Source organism: Equus przewalskii, chromosome 32 (genome assembly GCF_037783145.1).
Source record: "Equus przewalskii isolate Varuska chromosome 32, EquPr2, whole genome shotgun sequence".
Lineage (NCBI taxonomy): Eukaryota > Metazoa > Chordata > Mammalia > Perissodactyla > Equidae > Equus > Equus przewalskii.
The window spans coordinates 16,334,741-16,348,908 of NC_091862.1; the positions used below are offsets into that span (position 1 = coordinate 16,334,741).

The 14,168-nt window shown below is 44.9% G+C and overlaps 1 long non-coding RNA gene across 2 annotated transcripts; it reads left to right on the forward strand.

The window, feature by feature from the left end:
• Window positions 1-4,058: 4,058 nt before the first annotated feature.
• Window positions 4,059-12,126, forward strand: LOC139080723 (uncharacterized). 2 transcript variants are annotated; one of them, XR_011535447.1, is made up of 4 exons: window positions 4,078-4,208; window positions 4,468-4,596; window positions 4,772-4,914; window positions 10,327-12,126. It is a non-coding gene; the product is annotated as an uncharacterized lncRNA (long non-coding RNA). The 2 variants fall into 2 exon arrangements; XR_011535446.1 differs by lacking the exon at window positions 4,772-4,914 and having other exon boundaries at window positions 4,059-4,208.
• Window positions 12,127-14,168: the final 2,042 nt, after the last annotated feature.

The window sequence follows — 14,168 nt, forward strand, 5'->3', positions numbered from 1 at the left end:
GAAATTAAAAGAAAAAAGAAAGGGGCTGGCCCCGTGGCTGAGTGGTTAAGTTCATGTGCTCCACTTAGGTGGCCCGGGGTTCTCGGGTTCAGATCCAGGGTGTGGACTTACGCACCGCTCATCAGGCCATGCTGTGGCAGCATCTCACACAAAATAGAGGAAGATTGGCACAGAAGTTAGCTCAGGGCCAATCTTCCTCACACAAAAAAAAGAAAGAAAGAAAGACAAGAAAAGAAAAATCTGGAAGAGTGGGTCTGTACAAAGAGGCAGAAATATATATACAAATGTGATTGTGTTGCGGAAGTTCGGTTTTATTTCTGTTCTGAAGAAAGTGATAAACACAGGTGAAACACATCTCCCCAGTCCTCAGCTGATGCAAAATGTGATTCTAAATATTTAGGTTGTATTCATTGAGCAAGCATGAATTTTATCCAGGATAAAGTTTATCCAAGATACTTTCTGTATTAACAGAGTCTGATTGCTAAAGGTGATGAATAAAATAATTCCCACCTTTAATAATAAAAGAATTTGGAGAAAAAAATGAGTTTGAGATGTTTTATTATAAATTACAAATGAGGCAAAAACTCAGTTCACCATAATATTTTCGCAAATCAGAAAGTTTGACCACGCTAACTTGAAGAAGTATCTTGGGGTTAGATTGATGTCATCTTCAATTCTCACTTTTCAAGAAGCTCCCAGAGATAAAATAGAAACTTAATCTTTCTCCGCTTGCTGTTTAATTCAGCTTTGCTGCAATATTGTCACACTGTTCTTCCAAGAATGTGTATTATGAGCCTGCTAAATCTGCTTCTTCCTCTATTAAACTCTGTTTAAATTTCAGGTCTTCGGGCTGGCCCCGTGGCCAAGTGGTTGAGTTCTTGCGCTCTGCTTCAGTGGCCTGGGGTTTCGCTGGTTCGAATCCTGGGCACGGACATGGCACCACTCATCAGGCCACGCGGAGGCCTGATGCCACATGCCACAACTAGAAGGACCCACAACTATGTACTGGGGGGATTTGGGGAGAAAAAAAGCAGAAAAAAGAAAAAAAAAGGTTGGCAACAGTTGTTAGCACGGGTGCCAATCTTTAAAAAAATAAAAAAATTAAGGTCTTCATATTTTCCAGTATCAACGTACCCCATTCAAAACGAATTTTCCTTTTTTTTTTGATTTCATGGGATTTAAATTTTTCAAAAATTTTCTATTTGGCTTACAGGATTGATTGAACTACACGGAGCTACGTTTGAAAGTTCATATTTTAACTTATTAAATATGTAATATGAAAACCCAGTTCTAGATCCGTTTATTCTTATTACCAAACATTTTAACGATTTTATTTTTTTTTGCTTTTTCTCCCCAAAGCCCCCCGGTACATAGTTGTATATTCTCAGTTGTGGGTCCTTCTAGTTGTGGCATGTGGAACGCTGCCTCAGCATGGCTCAATGAGCGGTGCCATGTCTGCACCCAGGATTCGAGCCAATGAAACACTGGGCTGCCTGCAGCGGAGAGCGCAAACTTAACCACTCGGCCACGGGGCCGGCCCCACCAAACATTTTAAACAACATTTTGCAGTTGATGTGAGAACAACCTTAAAAGTCATAAGAGGCACAGGTGGGTAAAAGTGATCCTGTTCCAGTCTGTATGGAACCGCTGTGTGATGGAGGAAGCAGACCTCAGTGACGTAACACCGAAATCAGTATAAATCGCCGACCGTGGAAGTTAAAGGATGTTATGAAGATGTACACAGAGAAATTAACCTACCCTAGAGGTTCAGGGGAGTTGTCGCTAAAACCGTCCTTTGAGCCAGAATCAGAAGAATGAGTAAGGAGTTAACATGGCAAAAGGGAAGGTGCCAGGAGAGAGAACATTTGCAGCCGGTACAAAGGCCCTGAGGCCTGAGGGGGTAGCCACTGGGAAGAAGGTCTGTGTGGTTGGAGGGGCTTGAGTGAGGAGGGGACCCAAGTCAGAAGGGTGTCGCTTGGATGGAGGCAGTGGGTGCTTGATCTGAGTCATTGACTGCAGGAGGCAGAGCAATTGGGGTCAGACGACCGAGGCAGAAGGAATTCCAGGTCAGTGCTGTGGGGACCAGGATTTGTGGGGCCAGTAGATTTGTGACCTCGGGCTCGTCACCCGATTGCTCTACATTTTGGTTTCTTAATCTCTAGGAAACTGATTGCAGTGGGAGGAGAGCTAGAATTGGTTCCCGGCTCTCCTGCTGACTGACGGGGTGATTAGGGAAACTAGTTAACTCCCCTGCTCCTCAGCTTTTTCATCCAGAAAATGACGAGGATGATTCCTACCCTGTCTGCTTTGCAGTGTAGTTGTGAAGAGAAAATTAGATAATAAATGGGAAAGCACTTTAAAAAATCGGGAAGCATGATACAATGAAGGTAATAACACAATATGAATAATGATATTGATGGCTAGAGGTTCGTCAGCAGAAATGTGGATACTCCTGAGGATGAAGTCAGGCACAGGGAAGAAGATCAATACTAAGCTGAGAGCTGATTTTTCCAAACTGTTATGGAAATGAGTTAGTTCTTTATTCCACGTTAACCAATTGAAGCCAGTTTTGTGATTAGACTGGAAGTTGTCTTATCCACTTGGTTGAAGCCAAATGGATCTGAGTTTGAATCTCAGCTCCTCCACTTAGTAGCTGTATTGGTTTTCTATTGCAGCATAACAAATGTCCATGCATTTAGCAGATTAAAACAATACTCATTTATTATCTCACAATTTCCTTAGGTCAGAAATCAGCATCACTCAACTGGGTTCTCCACTGAGGGCCTCACACGCAAGGTGTTGGCCAGCTGTGCTCTCATCTGAGGTTCTGGGAAAGAATCCACTTCAAGCTCATTCAGATGGTTGGCAGAATTCTGTTTCTTGTGGTTGTAGGACTGAGGTCCTGGTTTCCTTGCTGGCTGTCAGCCAAGGGTCATCCTCAGCTTCTAGAGGCATCTCTTTAGTCCTTGCTTGTGGCCGGCTCCATCCTCCATCTTTGAGCCAGCAGTGGTACATCAGGCGTTTTCCTGCTTTGAATCTCTCCATCTTCTTCTTCCGGTAATGGGCAGAGAAAGCAATTGGCCCTTAAGGATTTATGTGACTAAATCAAATCTGTGGATAATCTCCTTATTTTAATGTCAACTGAGCCACAGGATATAACATAATCAGGCGAGTGGTATCTCATTATATTCACAGGTTCTCGGAATCAGGGCATGGAATTTTAGGAGCCATTTTCAGAATTCTGCCTACCACAATTTCTTAAGGTGACCCTGACGACTTTGTTACTTAACCTCTATCGGTCTTAGTTTCTTCATGCATACAATAGAGTAAATTCATACCTTGAAGCATCATTGCATTGATAACTAAAATAAGATAGACATTGTGCCTACAACATAGCAGATATGCAACAAATGTGAATGCCCTTTGCCTGACATCTCACAGCCTCTATTGTACATTGAAAGCCTGGCTAGCTCCTAATGCCAGAGAAAATTTTCTGCAGAAAGAGGATTGGGTCATCTGCCTTACAAGTTTGGATGTTCTTTTAGAGTTTTATGCTACTGTATTGCATAAGCAAGTTTTGATTTCTCCTAAGTAGTTGGAGACTGATATTTGCTGCGTGTAGGCATAAATTAAGAACTTGGACCAGAGAAGAACCTCCCAGAATTCCACCTCGGGGTGTCTGTGTCTGATCTTTAAAAAAAACAAGAATGTATGTCTCGGCAGTAGCAGTAACTTCTTGGTAGTGGTGGTGGGTAAGACAAAAACAGGAATTTATATATAATTGCTGGAGTTTAGTTTGTCCTGCAAATTTTATGGGTAAATTCCTTCAAAGCCTACCTGCTTTTAAGACTGCAGAACTTGGTGAAAGAAAGCGTGTTTTCCCTACTTTAGTTGTGAAGACATCATAATGCTTGCACTGTGATGTTTCATGCATTCCCTCCATGCAACAGTAAGTTTTTATAGAGCCCCCTTCTTTACTAATATGAATTTCAACAAAAGAGCCAACAGCCCTTAAATCCATCAACTGGTCATAAATCTAAGCAGCTGCATTATGAGTCAGAGATCAGCGCAGTGAATGGGCTACTGTGTTTCCACCCGGGAGATGGAGCACACCCTCTCTGAAATGGTCATTCTCCCTTCAATCAGTAACGTTCAGGTTAAGGGGAAGTCAGAACGGCAGCTCTTCACGAGTCTTCAAAGGCAAGGTGGTAAGGAGAGGTGATGGGGGATGTCGCAGACCTGAACGTGGATGTTAGTCAGAAAGGGGTAGCTCTTATTGTGAATTTCAAGCTTCCTTTCAACTACTTACTATCCTTCATTTCTCCAGTAATAGAAAGGAATTAGTAATTTCTGTGTATTAATATTTGCCTCAGAAGAGTCTGTTCAGGGTTAACGTTATAGCATGAAAAAATGCTTTGCATGGAGCATATTATCTGGGGATTATGCATTTTCTGTGTTCTACTCCAGGGCCTAAGCCATTGATAACGACTAATGACATAGTCTCAGAGGAGGACAGAAAAAAGAAATGTGATGTACGCTAGTTCAACCACATGAGCCAGAAATCTTCCAATCCACAAATGTTCTTTACCCACTCAGGTTAGTAAAGTCTGGATTAAATAAAACCTTGGGAAATGGGATATTATGGCTTACTGAAATTTTGGGTCACCAGAACTTCTGTTCCTTTGCAATACACCGTATAAAAAACCTTTAGACATACCAGTGCCTTAAAATGCCATCTTAAGATAATTGGGTCTTTTTCTCACTGATCCAGGTATTGTGGTAGCTCATGGTTGCCTGTCTGAATATTCATTCTTACTGTGTAACGCTGAGGAAGATCGTCCCGAGGGCAGACTGAACCGATGCTCAGGGCTCATCATAGAAGTCACTTTGAAAAATTGCCTGTGTCTCTGATGGGTTAGTTTCTTTTAGTTTACTGCTTTCTCCATAAATGGAACACAGACAATTAATCCACTATGAAACCAAGGTCTATTTAGTATCTGGATGACTGACATGTGCTCCAACACCCCACTGTCTAGCACTGTTTAATACTTTTTAAAAAGGACAAAAATATATACTATGTACTATAGAGTGTATGAAAGAACATGGGAGGTGGAAAAGAAAATTTAATAACAACCACTGTTTATTCAGATATTTCTGTATTGCTACGTATTGCTAAGTGTTTGCCTGGATTATTTCATTTAGTACAACAGAGAAGCTTATGAAAGAAATGTCACATCGTGGTTGCCCTCACCTCCAATTTACTGATAAAGAAATGGAGGACCAGAAAGGTTGGGAATTCCCAGGGCCACCCAGCGAGAAGGTGCTGGGGGGCTCAGATTTGAGTGCAGTTCTATGTGACTCTGATTCCGTAATGCTGGTGATGGATGTGCTGTGAAGCGATGTGTAACATAATGGCATGTAATAACCTCCTGGTAGAAGGGAAGCTGCACTTTCAAGGCAGGCTGAACTCCCTGAAAGGCCTTTTCTTCAGAAGAGGAAACCACACCAGACGGAGAAGTGACGTTATACGGAGACCCTTTGGTTGGGCTTGGTCTAGACCCAGCTTCTGATGGGGTGTGGCCTGGGGCCTGCCAGCCTCTGGGGGGTGCGTGGAGAGGCCATAATCCTTGTCATCGCTGGCTGTAGCTGCTGGAGAGCGGCTGTCAGGCAGCCACTTGGGGTAAGCTGCTGAGAACAGGGGGCTCATTCTTCTACTCAGCCAGACATGAGGTGGGATGGGTGGGAGGCTGGGGCGGAGGACAAGAGTGGTGTTCTGCCCGGGAAGGAGCTGTGTAGACCAAGGGTGAAGATGATGTTCTATGAGGCACTGCCACGCTGCCCCTCCTTGGCTTTCTGAGAATGACAGTATTGGTTTAAGTGGGCAAATGCTGTTATTTACACAGAGTTCTACCATGTATGCCTTCTGAGATGCTCCAGAGGCACCCACTGGGTGTGCTTGTCACTCTGAGGCGTGATAAAGGAAACACCAAGCCCATTGCCTTCACTCATCCAGTTTAGAGTACGCTGGAGATAACTATTTTAACATAAATCTTGAACGGTTTAATGTGAAGCTTTAAAATTAAGCAAAAGTTACAGTGGAGTATAGTGGAAATATTGTCATTTACAAGACTGGCATAACAGAAAGTGTTATTTCAGAATAGCATAATCCTCTCTCTTTTAAAATGGATTTTCCTGATGCTGCTGCATCAGATTGGACCTCAGATTCCAGAATCCGCAGCGCTGTCTCACCACTCACTCCCATGCAAGAGGGCAGCTGTAGGAGTCAAAGGACCTTCTGACATCCAGAGCCAATGCTGCCTTTGGCCAGCCATTGGAACACCGTCATCAGACATGGTCCATGTACTGATGAGGAACCGTGCTTGGTGCTAAGCAGAGATGCATCGCTTCAAGGACAAGAGAGACAGCTGGGAAAATTGCTCTAGAGGATTATAAAGTCACATCAGAAATAGAATCTCTGAGAAAGGGTGGAAGGTAAAATCATTTTCCCTTCGTATAGCAAATCTCAGCATCTAAGACCCCCAGATTTCAATGGAAATCCTTTAAAAGAGATGATAGAAGAAAAACATCAGGCACACCTGTTGCATCAATATCACTGAGCTATGGTAATATCCGTGCAGTGACCTCCAGATGGCCTCGTGACTGATGGTAGAGAAGCACCTGAAACCCATTAGAGGATTTTATCATCTTCATAAAACCTGACCCCAAAGCAATTTGTCATTTGCCTTTACAATGAAAGCAGGAGAAATTTTTGTAATATCTGACAATAACCAACATGGACCACGTGGGAATAAAGAGGAAGACAAGTTGCAGCGGGGGATGACGTGCCCTTAGCCTGCCCTCTCATGAAATTCTCACAGGTTAAATGAGCTGTGTCACTGTTGGAAGGCAGAATAAGAATCAGCAGTTAACACATCCAGAGCGAGAGCTGATCTTCGGCGACAGGTGACATGAAAATGCATTCTGACTTTCTAAGTTTTATGCTATGGAACTAAGACTTTTAGGAGTCACAGGAAGTACAAAAGAACTCGAGAGTGCTCAAGAGATGCGCTTTATCATCCAAGGGAGGAGTTTTCCTTATTTTAAATTTATTAATAATTCACCTAAACGTTTCCAGTCTAGGAGTTATCTAACCAGTCTGTTTGTCTTTCTTGATGGGAGCCTCTATCTGTAAGGCTTTTGAACCCTGTGTCTCCTGGTGTGAGAAGAGAATTTTGAGTTAAAAGACAGCAAGAGAACTTGCCCAATATCACCATCAAACTAGAGACCTAAGCAAGCTGTGGAGACGAACTCCCGTGCCTGTGAGCTGAGACAGGTTTTTCTTATTGAAAACGTGGGTGCAGGTGTTGGGGGACCCTCACCTTCAGCCCTCCAGTAGTTGGTTGAGAGAGGGTGAACCACTTCTCTATGAGCAGATGGATGACAGCCCTGGCCATCTTGGGTTTCTCCCTCTGCTTATACCTATTTGATGTGCTAACGATTGTGTGGGGTTGGGAGTCTAGCAGAGATTTCCAGAAAGGGGTAAAAAATCCCAGAAGGGAAATACAGAACCAACTTTGTCCTTCCACATCTTCCTGTGCATGGAAGGAAAATCCGAGATTAAGTGGGCAAATACTTTTATTTATAGAGTATGAAAAGCTTCATATGTCCACTGCAGCATGCACTCAGTGTTCTGTTCATTTTCTGTTTTCAGGCTTTTCAAAAACTAATTTCCAAACCACATAAGCAACACATTTAGGTATATAAACAAAGCATGAGTATAAATTTTCTAAGTATGCAAATACATAGGAAAAGTTTCTGGAAATCTCTACAGTAGAATGATAATAATGGCTAACTCGGTAGAAGGGATGAGAGAGGACGGATGGAGGAGCCAGGCTGGAGCAGGGGTTGGTCAAAGGGGACTTTTGCCTTATTTGTAACATTTTAATATTTTACATGGAGAAGACTTTTTACTCATTTGCCTTATTTCTAGAAACCTCTGCAGGCTTGCCAATTATTCCTACACCTCAGCATTCCCCACTTGGGAGTCCAGTTGAAAAATTCAGATTTGGGGAGTTGAGTATATGCTTTTTGACCAAAGGATTATGTTATTAATAAAAGAAAGCAGCCTACTGGAGTTCGATAGAATCAGATTGGTAACACTCGCCATAGAGTCTTTCCACAAATAGATAACAATCCACTCTCTTCCTCCTCCTTGGAGAATGCCGTTCCAAGGCCTGATTTCTGGTCCTAAATAGAAAGCCATTGTTGCAGGCTCCACTCAGTCTAGTTGCAAGGACAGATAGGAGGCCTGGAAAGTCCCTCCATCCACTTAACACAGAACAACTGATTCTCGGAACCAGATGGGAAACGGAGGTGGGGCAACACGGAAGCCAGCCAGCTCCCTTCACCTTGGCCTCCCTGCTTCCCAACCAGCTCCTCACTGCTGGAGGCGCCATGTCCTCCCAGCCTGGCCCAAACCCTGCCCTCCCTCTGGCTCCTACTGCTCTTTTCTATGCACCTCGTGCTCTAGCCAAAGGAAACCACCTCCTGTTTCCTGAATGTTCCCATGCTTTCCTGGAGCATGCCTTGTTCACGCCTATTCTTCTGCCCACTGAAATCCTGCTTGTCCTTCAAAGCACATCTCCAGCGCAAGAGTCTTTCTGAATCTGCCCAACCAGACGTCATTTCCTCCTCCTCCGACCCCTGTCCTCATCCGAAGCTTCTCCACGTCTGGTTAGAAATGCACGTGTCTCGTTCTCCCTGAGTGAGTGTGAGCCCCGTGAAGGCAGGGTGGTGTTTGAGCTCACATTCCATTCCTCTGTCCTTCCCATATGCGACGCCTCATTCTAGGATCTGGAGAAATAAAAATGGACAAGGAATTGCCCCATTCTCCTGGAGCTCATACTTTGGAGATTTCGGTAATTACAATGCTGTTGGGTTAGGACAATGTACCCCCAGCTCTCAAATTCACAGACTCTGTTCACTGGAGGCCCTCTAGGAACACAGGAGCCTGACCTCTTCTTTGCAAACTCTGAAACTTCTCGAAACTGAGAAGAAGACTCATTCTGCACAGGGTCAATGGACCCGGGTAGGATGCCGGAGGGGAGCCCACCTTTCCAGTGGAGAGGGAAGAGAGCAACGTAAAATGACGCAGAGATGAGCAATTCAGTCATGGAAGCAGAATCAGTAACTTACCCATGTGATCACTGGGGAGACCAAGAAGCATGCAAGTCTCTCTGCTCCCTGGTGTGTGTGTATGCATGTACGTGTGTGTGTATGCATGCACGCGTGTGCGTGTACACGTGTGTATGTGTGTGTGTCTGAAGAGAAACAGCTGTTGGAAACCCATGGTACTTCAAGTCCTCACATCGCCTTCCTTCCTGGATGGGTTGGGGGGCCCAGCTCTGGCCACAGGACTGCTGGGTCCTGTGGGCCCTTCCCACCAGTGGCTTTAAGGCCTGGCCCCCATTTCAGGGTAGATGGAAGATGGAGACTCCAGCCTCCACCTAGCTCCTTGCTGTGGGCACTCTTAAAAACATATTTGGCCTTTAGGAGAATAAAAGAGAAATGAGATGGAGCTAGGCTGTGCCCCGGGGAGCTGGCAGGTGAGGGTAGAGATGAGAAGGATGTAGTTCTGGCGGTGTCAGTGTCCCAGAGGAGAAAACTGCCACTGGCCTTGTGTAAAGTACCTTGCACGGTAGTCAGGCATCTGGCTGAGAGTGGACTCTGGAGTCTGAGTGCCTGGGTTCAAATCCTGGTTCTGTCACCTACTGGCTGGCAGCCCTGTGACAGTTAATTTAATGACTCTAGGCTCCAGTTTCTGCATCTGTGAAATGGGGACAGTCCATCCTCATAAAGTTGTTGTAAAGGCTTAAATGAAAGTGCTTAGAGCAGCACTTGGCACAGAGTGAGTAATCCATAAATAGTAGCTGTTCTGATTAGAATGGGATGCAATGAATCCTAGATCGCATCTTCTCCTTCTCATTAATCTTGTATGACCAGACCAAATTCAGCCATTGACAAGGATAGCATTAAGCACAGTCCACCTGACTAGGGAGTGCTTTTTCCTCCTTTGGACTAATTCCAAACCTCCCCCACCTCCCCTCAGGCGTCCAGGACCCCCTGTAGTCTCCTTGGCTGGTTAGGTAAGGTACTCCTTCTGGGTACCCATCCAAGGATGCCCACACTAGACAGAACTCTAATTCTGGAGCTAGCGCAACAGCATTTATCTACCCCCTTAGAACTTTATAAACTTAGAGGACAAAAGCAGTGTCTAATTGCTTCCTTTCTTTTTTTTTTTTTCCTTTCACAAATATTTTTTAACAGGTTCTTCTTCCGTGTCAGATGCACAAACATTTGTTCATCATCTGTGTCCTTCTCTAGAAAGCTGTTTTTCTTAGTTGGAAAGGAGCTGGCATTCATTCGTGCCCGTGAGTTTCTCCTTTTGGCCTGAAACTCTTGCCTTATCTAAGTGATGGTGACATTTTAGGTGTCGTGTGTTGGCTAGAGAGAGAGACGTTTTCGAGAAGGAGGTATGAAACTGGTCCAGAACGGTTCCTGCCAGCGCTTGGATTTCACACCACAAAGGCAACCCGGGACTCTGCTTTTGTAAAAGTCACCGTTGGCACTCAGACCCACTGACCAGGCTCCATTTCCTGCACCCACCAAAGGGGATTTGACATAAAATTAGTGCAACCTCATTTCAATCAATTTTAACCAATATTTTTATATTCTAAAGCACAATATCTGTAATATCCTGGAATATTGAACAAAAATGAAATTTTGGCTTTGGTTTATACACGTAAGCATAGAGCAATTTGGCGCCTTTCTGTTTGGTTTAATTGCATTTTTACAAATATAATTTGATCGCATTAGAATAGATTTGTAAAAGGACAGATTAGGAAAGACGAGGATGGCAAGGAGTGAATAAACCGGGAGATTGAAGAAAGCTGACATCAGAATCGTAAGCACTATAGTCTACGAGGCAATTCCTCATAAGTACTTCATTTGAGGCTTAGAGGACATAAGCGTTATCTGACCCATTTTATAGATGGGAACACTGGGGTGCGGGGGTATCTGGCTTTCCACGAGGACTTGAATTTTTATAGATGCCATACTTAGTGCCTATGCCATACTGCCTCTCGAAGGAGGTAGTGAGGGTAGAGGCGGACAGGAGACGGGTGCCAACAAGCTTGAGGTGAACACAGAGGGTGCTGGCATTGGGCCAGCAGGAAACAAAGCCAGAACTGCTGCTGACCAGCTGCCAGCACAGCTGTTATAACTGCCACACCTCTCTGTGAAGGGCCAAGTGGGCCGGGCTGGCCTGGGCTATCCTGGTCTGCCTTCAAACCCAGGCTGCAGCCTGCTCTCTGTGGACTTGTCCCATTGCCCCATCACTGGGAAAACCAGGAAAAGATATTGCTGTCCCCTAAGTGCTGAGAGACCTCCTCCACCTCCACCCCTGCCTCCCGCTTCTGACCTTTTCACCCCAGAGGCACCCTGCAGTGCTCTGCAATAAAGTTATGGATTATTCAGTGACCGTTCCCCTGCTCTGCTCCTGCTGGCTGACATTGCTGACCACTGGGCCCTGAGCTGGGTCAGTGCACAGTCTGGAGTGATCCCTGGTGACGCTGGGAAATGAACCTACGACCTCTTCTTGCCGAGGGTCAGTGAACTTTCTGGTGGTGCACGGGTCCATCAGAAGAAAGTCAGCAGGGCCAGCCGGGAAAAGTGCTGACAACTGTGGGCATTTGCAAAGCAGCCTCCTCACACGGAAGACTGATAGCTATCTGTCCTTATCTCAGCTTTCCCAGCTTCCACAGCCCGGCCCTTTACTTTGAATAAGCAAATTGACATTGAGGTCATCTTAAATTAACCAATCATATTCCCCAGGTCATTTTCTCAAGGAAAGAGTTGAACCCAAAGAAGGGTGTGTATCCTTTGAAAGGATCATAAATCTATGCTTCTCTTGGTTTTTCTTTCCATTTTTCTCTTCCCTGTGTTACTTATGCTTTTATACTCATCCTATTGTCTTTCATTTATATTTATTTTTCTATTTGTATATTTAATTGAATATGTAGTCATACTCTCCTGATATATTTATAAATACTACCCTACTTACACAAATACTATGTGTTGAGGTACGTGCTCAGAGCTGTTACACATACAAGGAGAGGTCTTTGCCCCTAGGAGAGTCTGGTTTGATCAGGCAGCTAGAATACACGCGCAAACATCCACGCGACAGATAGGATGCAATAAATATCACAAAAGGGACATGAAGACATTGCTATCGGAGTATAGAGGAGAGTAAGTCCGTGTTCAGACTGGACCCACTTTCAGACGAAGTGATCAGGGAGGCTCAGGAGGTATGACATTTGGTCCATGAACTGACCATTGATGACTGAGGTGGCCTGGCACTGGGTTCTTTCGCAGGGTCTGGTGCAAAGTGACACCTCACACATTCCAGGTAGAAAGAGCAGCGTGAATAAGAATGTGGACACAGTGAATGACAAGCAGCCTCGTTTTCCTTCACTGTTTCTTTTGGCAAATGTTTATTGAGCATCTACTGTGAACCAGGCAGGCATGGCTCTAGGTGTTGAGGATCCAGGAATAAAATAAACGCACACAGTTCCTGCTGTCACTGGCCTTACCTTCTGGTGGCAGGAGAAAGACACTCAACAAAGAAAACTATAACATACCAGGTGGTGTTAGGCACTGAAAAGAAACGCAAAGCAGAATACAGGGGCAGAGAGTGACAAGGGAAGTGTTATGTTAAAGAGGGTAGTTGGGAAAACCATTCTGACAAACCAAAACTTGATGGAAGAGAGAGAGGCCACCATGCAGATTTCAGGGGCTGAAACCCCAAGGCAGAGGGAATAACAAGCGTGGAGAGAACACACTGGGTGTGTGTGAGGAGCACAGACGAGCCAAAGGGGCAAGTGTTTGAGGGGGTGAAGTACAGGGGACGAGGCTAGAGAGAGCGTTGGGATCACATCCTGTGGGGCTCTGCACACCGTGGTAATGACTTGGTACTTACTCTGACCACTTTGAGCAGAGCAATGACATGATCTCACTCATACTTCCAGAGGAGACTAGACTGCAAAATAGGCTGAAGCTGGGAGATGAGCTAAGAGTCCTATAGTTTTCCTTTTCCTGGAGCATGGTGTACAGATATTGTGCATACGGAACTAGTTTATTTTTCCAGGAAAAAAACCTGGAGGAGTAATTTGGAACCAGAACATGGAGGTTCTGCCTTGCGAGCCAAGCCAATGACATTTTTGGAGACAGCGAGGAGCCATTGGAAGAGTTAAGCAGCTAAGTGCTATGATTGTTATTTAGCTTAGAAAAGCTAAACAGGGCTCAGATTCTAGGACTTGAGGGGTGTGGGTCCTGCTTCTGCCAGTCTCCAGCCCTGAAATCTTGGGCAACCATTGAACCACCCTAAACTTTAGTTTCACCATCTGTAGTTTATTCATATGCTCCTCTCCTCTCTATACTGCCAAGAGTTATTATGAAGATGATGTGATAGGAATATATATGAAAGCCTTCCATAAACCATGACACAGAGAACCATAGCAAGGATGATGATGATGGTGATGGATTGAAAAGGGGTGCCTGGATGAAGACTTATTGGGGAGCTGCTGCCACCGTCCAGGTGACCTGGACAGGCCTGAGATGAGGTGATGGGAGTGGGAATGGGAAGGAAAAAGCAAATGTCAAAGACATTGCAAAGGAAGAATCTACAGCTCTGAGGGATGGGCGGTGAATACTCTGTAAGTGCTATAGTTAGGGTCAAACACTCAATCCTGCAGCCTGCTGGGAGACTTGTGAGTTCTCATGCAAGGTTATAGTTGCCACCATGGGCTTGCTGCAACGATGGGCAGAGGGATAAACATGGAGGATCAAAGGCTGGCCCGGTGCAGGAAGGAGCAGCAGAAGATACACTGGTATAGGAGATGTGGGAATAACTGTCAGAGAGGGAAGAAACCAAATGAAAATTGTAGCTTGGGAGAGGGGGCAAAGAAAGGCTGTACAGAAGATCCCTGGTGAGGTGAGAAATATGACAGCTTGGATATGAAGATCAAGGAATAGGAAAGACTCCAATGTCAGGGGTTTTAATATCAAAGACAAGAAGTGGGATGAGAGGTATCAGAAATGGGGCCACTGGG